Source organism: Mustela nigripes, chromosome 12 (genome assembly GCF_022355385.1).
Source record: "Mustela nigripes isolate SB6536 chromosome 12, MUSNIG.SB6536, whole genome shotgun sequence".
Taxonomy (NCBI): Eukaryota; Metazoa; Chordata; class Mammalia; order Carnivora; family Mustelidae; genus Mustela; species Mustela nigripes.
Window position 1 is genome coordinate 79288303 of NC_081568.1, and position 9844 is coordinate 79298146.

The 9844-nt window shown below is 45.7% G+C and overlaps 1 long non-coding RNA gene across 1 annotated transcript; it reads left to right on the plus strand.

Moving 5' to 3' along the window:
• The first annotated feature begins 4967 nt into the window (after positions 1 to 4967).
• On the plus strand, positions 4968 to 6852 carry LOC132027897 (uncharacterized). The gene is made up of 4 exons (XR_009407239.1): positions 4968 to 5156; positions 5696 to 5785; positions 5971 to 6065; positions 6269 to 6852. It is a non-coding gene; the product is annotated as an uncharacterized LOC132027897 (long non-coding RNA).
• The last annotated feature ends 2992 nt before the right edge of the window (positions 6853 to 9844 follow it).

Here is a 9844-nt window from a genome sequence, read left to right on the forward strand (position 1 = left end):
TTGTGTACCTGAGACCTTTCTTGTTTCTTGAGAAAGGCTTGTAACGCTATATATTTTTCTCTCAGGACTGCCTTTATTGTGTCCCACATATTTTGAACCATTGTATTTTCATTATCATTTGTTTCCATGATTTTTTTCAATTCTTCTTTAATTTCCTGCTTGACCCATTCATTCTTTAGAAGGATGCTATTTAGTCTCCATGTATTTGGGTTCTTTCCAAACTTCCTCTTGTGGTTGAGTTCTAGCTTCAGAGCACTGTGGTCTTTCAGAAAGTGGTTGTTTTTCTGTTTCCAGAATTGCTGTTCTTCTCTTCGATCTGCCGATGGATTTGCAGGTGTTTGCAATCTTTAGATAAGCTATCTAGCTGATCTCCTGCTAGCTGAAGTAGTCTCAGCCCGCCATCTTGACTCCTCCCTCAGTGAGAGCTATTTTAGATGGAAACAGATTTCAGTGTCCCCTCTCCCAAATCAGGTCACCTGCCTTTGGAACAGCCCCCAGATGCACGTTCTGGGATCATGTATTTTATTTACATTTTCCTCACTGAAAAGAATAAAAAGTTGTCCCAATGGGGAGAAGGTATATACAAAACACTTAACTTCCCAAGCCAGTTGACGATGGGCATTTTGACGGTGGTCATTTACCAGGCAGTGACATTGGGAGGTGACAGAATGATGTAGGAGGAACAAACATACTTTGGCATTAAAACTGGCAAACATATTTCCCCCACATGGGTTCCACACACCTTCCTGTCCTGACTCTTTGGGATCCTTGTTGATTCCCATTTACCCTTCCCTGAGCTCTCCTGTGTCTTCAACTCTTAACTTCTCCCCATCAGCACTGCAACATGCTGAAATCTTTAACAAAACAAAAGTGCAAGGTAAAAGCAGAGCCCCTCCTTTGAGCCCTGTTTCCCTTCACCTGCCCCACCCCCTTGTCCCCCTGGAAGCCTGTCTTCACATGAAATCTGCTTTCACATTCCAGTCCTGGACCCCCTGCACTCTGGCTTCGGTCCCTATACTCTTCTTCTGGGTTTGGTTGTGACCTTGCTGGGCCTGCTGGTCTGAGCTCATGGTAGACCTGAGTCTCCGTCTCCTATTCAAGACAGCAAGCACACTGCATTCAGAGAAGTCCTGGCCTATAGCCTCAGAAGCAATCTCTAGAATACTGAGAATACATATTTATTTCTTCCCCATGAAGGTGTATGGTAACCCAGGTAAGGGGTATGATCAATGGAACCGTATTGTTACAAACTCAAACAAGAATAACATTTGTACAACATCTTTCAGACAGTGGAACCTAGAGGTCAGGAAATCAACTCTTATCATCAAACCGACCCAGAGAGACCCCCAGCTCAGCCAGTTGCTATCTGGGAGACCTTGGACAAGTTACTTCAATGCTCTGTGCCTCCTCACCTCACCTCAAAGATGGCCATCACAATAGTATATACCTCATGGGACTATTAGAAGTGAGTAAGACAGTGTGTGTCAGGTGCTGAGCACAGTGCATGGCTCACAGGAAGCATTTCAAAAGCAATAGCTCTCATTATTACTTTTTATTGGTATAAGTTGACCTTATGATCCAAGTCCACCTTGATTTTCATAACTGTAAAGTGTGAATGCATGAATGTGGCAAGACTAAGGGTTTGCTACAAAATTTTCTAGAAAAATCATTGGTTTCCTGAATGATCAAGAACATTTAAGGAGCACCTGGGTGGCTCCATTGGTTAAGCATCCGACTCTTTTTTTTTTTTTTTAAGATTTTATTTATTTATTTGACAGAGATCAAAAGTGGGCGGGGAGCCGGGGGGGGGGGGGGGGCAAGGCCGGATCCCAGGACCCCGGGATTGCGACCCCAGCCGAAGGCTGAGGCTTTAACCCACTGAGCCACCCAGGTGCCCCAAGCATCCGACTCTTGATCTGAATTCAGGTCTTGATCTCAGGATCATGAGTTTAGGCCCCCTGCATTGGACTCCACATTGGGTGTGGAACCTACTTAAAAAAAAAAAAAAAAAAAAGCCATTTTAAAAGAGCAGTGTGAGAAACTACAGGAGAAACATTGCAGAGGGCCCAGAGAAAGGCAGACTTCTCAAATGAGAATGAACATTCCTAGATGTTGGGAGATAAACCAGAAAGAACAAGAGTATGATGAAAATGTGCCTACGTGGTTAGCATCAGATAAGATGAATGATCTCTGTTTCCCAAGTACAAACACAGACTGTGTGGGGAAACAGCCACTGGAAGAGCCATCAGAACTAAAATTAGATAGTAGTCAACAGTCTGGCCACCAGAGGAGGCATTTACTGTAATAAATTAAAACCGTAGTCCTCATTTTAAAATAAGTAGAGATGCTCCAAGAACAGATTGCAGAGCACGTGAATAGGCTTGTGAGTCTGACAAAATGGCTGAAGTACAGGCAGAAACTGAAGGACAAGGAAGTAAAATCGGCACATGTTGGTCCACAAGTGAAGGCTGGAGGACAGCTGAGCAGTCTGGACTTGTGCTGTCCGGAGGGGCGGCCTCCAGCACAGACGGCTCTTGAGCCCTTGAAATGTAGCTGGTGGAAATTGAGAAGTATGATGAGTGTAAAAATACACAAGATCTCAAAGACTAAGTACCAAAAAATGAAAGAACATAAGATATATTAACAATCTAAAAAATATTGATCACACATTAAAACGATAATGGTTCAGATGCTAAGTTAAGCAAACTATACTAAAATTAATTTTACTGTTTCTTTTTCTTTTTAAATGTGGCTTCTATAAATGTAAAATGTAAAATCACACACGTGGCTCGTACTTGTGACTTGCTTTATGATTTTATTGGATTGTCGTGGTCTGGATAGCCCTATATTCCATGTGCCTCCACATCTTACACTGGCAATAACCATGACTGGGAGCAAGTTGTTTAACAAGTCAAAGCTTTAGTTTCAGTAATTTCAGTAAAAGAAGTATTATGAGAATTAAAGGGGTAATTTGTTTAATTTTTTAAAAATTTTTACTTAATGATGATTCACAGACCTATACCTCTGGGGCAAATAATATATGTTAACTAAAAAAAAAAAGGTTTTATTTAAATTCCAGGGTAGTCAACATACAGTGTAATAATATTAGTTTCAGGTGTACGACATAGGATTTGGCACTTCCATACGTGACTGTGCTCATCACAACAGGTGCCCTCCTTAATCCCCATCACCTTTTTCGCCCATCCCCCCACCTACCTTCCCTCTGGTTACTATTAGTTTATTCTCTATAGTTGAAAGTCTGTTTCTTGGTTTGCCTCTCCACTTTTCCTCTAAAGGGGGTGATTTAGCAGAGTACTTTGCGTATAGTAGGTATTCAGCATATGTAAGCTGTTTTTTGTTGTTGTTCTTGTTTAATTCCAAGATGCTGAGAGTTTACTATATGTCAGGATCTTTATGTATTTAAGGCAGTATTTGAGGATGCCTTCCCAGTCCACCAAATGGGAAAGGAACATCTACCCACCTTTAAGAGCAGCGGTTTTGGGGTGGGGGCCGTTTTGCTTCCCAGGGCTATCTGGTAATGTCTGAGACAGGTTTGCTCATCAAACCCTGGAGGGATGAAGCTGCTCCAGGTATCTAGAGGACAAAGGCCAAGGCTAACGCTAAACATCCTACAGCTTACAGCACGCACCCCCCAACCCTACCCCCCATGGCTGCTGCCCCATCACAGAATATCAGTAGTGTCCCAGGTGAGCAGCCCTGAGTTAAATAGAGGCTTTTGGTCATTTACAGGCTTTGATAAATAATCAAACTTCAGAAATGTGTGGCACAAGAAGAACTACAGATGTCATCCAGGTGCTTTGGGGACCACGCCCAGCAACAGTCTCACCACCCAGGAAGTTATTAGAAACTCACCTTCTTGGGCCCCCTTCCTCACTGAATCAAATAAGGTGGAGCTGAGAAATTTACGGTTTAACAAGCGAGCCCTCCAGGTGGCTGTAATAATACACTCTCAAGTCTGAAAAGCCTGCTGAGCGGACCGTGTCCCCTGCTTACCTCCTCCTGCATGTTCCGCGCCTGAGCAGCAGGTGGCAGCAGACCCGACATCTGGATCGGACGGCGGGCTATAAGCAGAGAGACCCTGCGCGCTGGCTTGGGATCAGCTGTGTCAGTCCGCAGCTGCGCGCGGCCTCACACTCTAATGTCCGCTTTCTAACTTTCCGCTTCGGGAAGTTCGGGAGAAAACATCGTTCGAATTCGTTCAGAGTCCCTCCTTAGCCACACAGTGCTAACAGGGTTTTGAAATTGTTCCGTTCTAATTTCTATGAAGCATATTCTCCAACAGAGAACTCGGGGAATAACCCGGTTTGGATTATTCTTTTCAGACTTCGCACCCTACAAAATCCCAGACCATGAGAATCAGTGGTTTCTGCTGTCCCTGAGCACCTTTGGGCCGAGCACTTGACATCGCACATCTGAATAACTCTTTGGCCCCTCATCTACATGTGCACCCGAGCTAGTGGATTGAACCACGCAGGTTTCCCCGGATCCTTTGTGAGGCTGATACAGTTAAAATAAGTTCGGCAAACCTCGTAATGGTTTAGAGCGAATGTATTACCGTTCGGGTAGTTTTCCATGTCAGCCACAAGAGGGCACCCTCCACCCTGCCATGGGCGTCCTCGGGGCCAAGTAAAGACCCTGAAGGGGAAGGTGGCTTGACCTGTTAGATAGTGAAGGCGTGGGGAGCGAACGGTTACTTTTTTGGTAAAGTGGTTCAGTGGTGTGACTTTTGAGTTGGACTTCCGCCCTGGACTCTGGGGCCAGATTCCTCAAGGTGTGGCCCCCAGTCTGGCAGCATCAGCATCACCTGGGAGCTGTTAGGCAAGCAAGTTACTGGACCCCAGCCCGGACCAGCTGAATCAGAAGCTCTGGGGGTGGGACCCGATGATGATTTTTGTTTTAACAAGCGTCTTCCCTCTTATCCCCCGTCTCCACCCCAGGTGACTGCGGTGCTGGCTCAAGCGTGAGAACCACTGCTTTCTAGTCCAGAGAATCTTCCAGGGTATTAGCTGGGATGCAAAACCACGTTGCTATCTGATCTCGTCACGCTTCTGCCAAGAGGAAATCTAAGAGCCCAGGTTCTTGATGCCTGACATCTTCTTCAGGTCACTTACCTGAGAACACTTGAGGACACCGAGGTCTGTCTGTGTGTGTGTATGTGTGCAGTCCCTGGACTCTGAGAGATAGAAAGGAGAGCTAAGCGAAGTGTCAGTCCTTATGAGCTTCCACTCACCTGTAGAATGGGGGATCGCCAAAGCAAAGACCAAGAGAACCAAAGACCAAGAGGGCTGGTGGTTCTAACTGGTTGTGGGAACAGAATGGAAGTGCACACCTTACAGAACTCCCCCCGCCATCCTTCCTTGCTTTTCCATTCTCTCACACCCAGCTGCTGCTACAGCCCCCTCCTTTTCCTTCCTGCTCACTGCCCACTGTGGGTTTACCCTAGTTTTTTCTTTTATTGCTTCTAACCTCCCCCATCTCTTGTCCTATTCCCCCCACCCCATTCTGGTTTTGTTTTAGATCACAGAAGTCCAGGGGGGTAGATTCAGCAAGGACAGAGACCCCCAAAGGCAGGGAGAAAGGAGAGAACAGAGTGGACAAGGACAGATTTCTGTTCAGGATAAAGACTGAGAACACCCAAGTGCACTTGACCATCATTGCTCCTGTCCCTGTGCAGGGCAAGCCTAGGGAAGGGAAACGGCGCTGCAGGCTGCGGAGGGTGGCAGAAGCTTCTGAGGGCCATTGGACTTGAGCTAAGCCTTGGAAGGTGAGGGGACTCCAGGTGAGCAGAGGGGAGGGAGGGGCGCTTCCAGCCCAAAGCAGGAAGGAGTGTGAGGGGCCATGGCAGCCTGTGGGGGCTGGAGGATATGATGCAGAGTCATGGGAAGTGAGGCTGGATGGGTCCCCAGATGGAGGAGGTAACAGATGAAGTTGGAGTTGTTTCCTGAGCAGAGAACTGTGTGGAAGAATGAATTCTATCGGTACCAAGAAGGCATCCTGTCCTGCAGGAGTCACTATGGAAAGGCGTGTGGTGTGAAGCAGGTCAGGTATGAAGCAGTTGGGCTGGGAGGGGCCCACTCTAATGAGCAGTCAGGCTGGGAGGGGCCCACTCTAATGTGGGGAATCACTGGGCAGTCAGAACGCAGAACTCTGGACTTCTTTCTCTTAATGTAAAGTTTCTCCATTTTTTAGAAGAGGCTAGGTTTTTAAAAATTGAGGTATAATTGACACCCTGTTATGTTGGTTTCAGGTGTACAACATGGTGATTTGATGAGTGTATCCATGATGCTGTGTTCCCCACGAGTTAGCTCCCATCTGTCCCCAAACAGTGCTGTTACTGTTCCACTGACTGTATTCCCTGTGCTGTATCTTCCATCCCCGTGGCTTATTTATTCTGTAATTGGAAGCCTGAACCTCCCACTCCCCGTCACTCGTCTTCCTCACCAACCCCAGCCTCTTAACCTCTGGCAACTGTCAGTCTTTTCTCTGTATTATGGGTCTACTTCTGCTCGTTTTCATTGGTGTCATTCATTTGCTTCGATTTTTAGATTCCACATATATGTGCAATCACATGGTATTTGTTTTTCTCTCTCTGACTTATTTCACTTAGTGTAATTCCCTCTAGGTCCATCTGTGTGGTTGCAAATGGCAAGATCTTATATATTTTTATGGCTGAGCAATATTCCACGGTTTATACATCATATCTTCTTTATCCATTGCATCCACTGATGAACATTTGGTTTGCGTCCATATCTTGACTATTGTGAATAATGCTGCAGTAAAAAAGGGCACATATACCTTTTCAAATTAGTGTTTTCATTTTCTTTGAGTGAATACCCAGTAGTGGAATTACTGGATAACGTAGTATTTCTATTTTTAACTTTTTAAGGACTTCCATACTGTTTTTCACAGTGGCTACCCCTTTACATTACCACCAAGGATACACAGGATTCATTTTTCTCCACATCCTCACCAATGCATACTTCTTATCTTGCTAGCTGTTCTGACTGGTAGGAGGTGATAACTCATTGTGGCTCTGATTTGCATTTTTCTGTTGATGAGTGATGTTGAGCACCTTTCCATGGACCTGTTGACCATCTGTAGGACTTCTTAACCTCGCATATTTTTTTTTTTAAGATTTCACTTACACATTTGACAGGGAAAGAGAGCACAAACACACAAGCAGGGAGAGTGGCAGAGGGAGAGGGAGAAGCAGGCTCCCTAGTGAGCAAGGAGCCCTCCCAGCCCTATCCCAGGACCCCAAGGACTCTGGTATCATGACCTGTACCCAAGGCAGACACCCAACCTACTGACCCACCCAGGCACCCCCCTCTGCCTATTTTTAATTAGAGTATTTGTTTCTTCATCTTAAAATATGATAGCAAATTAAAAATTTTAAAATCTGGGCCTCTGGTTGTCAGTTCTGACCTGGATTTTTTTTTTTTTAACTTAAAGAGTTTTTTAAAAAGTTTTTATATATTTTTAATACATATTTTTAAAAGTTTATAATTTTTTAAAAAAAAGTTTTTATATATCTATTCATGTAATCTCTAAACCCAATGTGGGGATCAAACTCACGACCCCCAGGTCAAGAGTCTCAAGCTCTTTCAACTGAGCCAGCCAGGCACCCCTCTGACTTGGATTTTTTTTTTTTTTTTTCCTGGCCTGGGAATTTGTACCATACTCTGAAAATACTAAAGCTAGTATATCTTCTTAGTTTTCTCCCTCATTCTTTTCTATTAAATCCACATATTATGGACAACAAAAAAATAAGTATGATGTTCACTAAACATCAACAGTACACTTTTAAATGCTTGCCTTGGATTACCCCCATTTAATCCTCACACAGCCCTGTAAGATTAGCTACTCCTGTCTTAAAGATGGGAGCACTAAGGCTCAGAGGTTACACAGTAAGTAGGGAAGCCAGGACTCCAGCCCAGGTGGTCACATTCCTGACTCAGGCCTTCAGTCTCTGTATAATATCCTTTCCTGTAGAGTTCAGTTACTGTATTTCAGTCATGGCTTTCCCCTTCCAAGTGTGAATGATATTTGTGAGGTTGCATTTTACTTTCTTGTGTTAAAATATTGGTGTGCTTTTTCCTTGCCCATGCCTCGGTGTGGAATGTGGGTCTGTTCTGGTTGGTTCAACAAATATTTACAGAGTACTTATCACATGCCATGTAGCATGTTGGCCCCAGTCATTCACAATCATAAAACCATTTTTATTTTATTTATTTTTTATTTTACTTATTTTATAATTAAACTCTACGCCCCACTGTGGGGCTGGAATTCAGGACCCACCCTGAGGTCCAGAGTCATGTGCTATACCTCTTGAGCCAGCCAGGCGCCCCATGAGACTGTTTTAATGGGAAATGCTGACAGAAGCCCCAAAATCTCAACATACTGTGGGATGTCATGTTGGACTAAAGGCATCCCCAGGATGTGGTGAGGTCACACACTGGAGTCCTGCATGTCGGGGGAGGGGTCGGTCAGGGATGACTTCCTGTGAGAAATGTCACAGCAGCTGAGTGTCTGAGAACCACAAGGAGCAACGAGGTTCAATGGACCCGCACTGGAAGAGCCAGTGCAGGGTGTAGGGAAGACCAGGAGAGTTGTGGCCAGGCATCAGGATGAGTTGGGGACCTCAGTGGTAGATGCACCCAAGAGGGCTGATAGAAAGCTGGTGCTAGAGGAGGCAGGGTTGGTGGGCTAAGGGACAGACCCCACAGAGAGAATAGAGATTGGTTTGTGGGTGAATGGATGAGCTAAATCAGTTGAAAGACTGATAGAGGGCATCACGTGAGCTCAGCCTGACACATGGAAGGACTGACCGCCTCTTACTGGTGTGATAGTGTAAGCAGGCTGCTTGACCTCTGCCATCCTCCGATTCCTTATGCAAAGTAGAGTGTCAGTCACACAGTTTGGAGAGTATTGAGTAAGATGCCCCTGGCAGGCCTAGGCCTAATGCCTGGTCAGGGCAGTGACTTAGTGTGAGTTACTATCATTGGAGGCATTTATTAAATGTCTGTTGAATGAATGAAAAACAGCAATGGCTTAACTCTCCCCAGCGATACCAATGGGAGTTGGGAGATCGTGCAGGAACTTAAGCTTGAGACTGGCCCGTGATTCTGCTTGACTTTTGAGGACTGGGAAATAAAGGGTACGTTCATTTGAGATGGAGCTACATTTTGGCTTTAGTGTAAAGTCCCAGTGAAGCTATCTAGTCCCCAGAGCAGGAGCCTGCCTCCTCACGCCTATCTGACCACAGATGCTGCAGCTGAATCAGGCGTCACTGGGTGCTGAGGCTGCTGAGGCTGCTGTTCTTCCCCAGAGGGCTTGTCTGCACTCCGCAAAATCTAGCATTCCTGCAGGTTTCGTCATTTTCTCCAGGGGCTCACAGCCAGGCCAGCAGCACGCTTTCCACTGGGCAGCTGCAGCAGCCTGGCGCCTGGCACCGAGGAGCCCATCTGCTGGAAATCTGCATCTGTTCAAGAGACATGACAGCCTCATGGGCTTCTGCGTGTTGGATAGATACAGCTGTTTCCCCGTGTCCCTTGCTCCCAAAGAACACAGAAGGGGACAATGTCCCAGCCAGTTGGGTAGCTCCAGGTGGCCATGTTCACCTTGGGGATTCCCAGGAAAAGAGGGAAAATCTCTAAAATGAATATAGTCACACTGTCCCTATCTGTAGTCCTTTCTGCTTTAGGATCTCAGCAGCTGGAGCCCATGGGAGTTTTTCTCCAAGATTGCAGTGCTGAAAGCTGTGTACCCTGATTTTCAGGTAGTGATGAGGGCCCCAGGAGGAAAGGACAGTCTGGCTTATTTT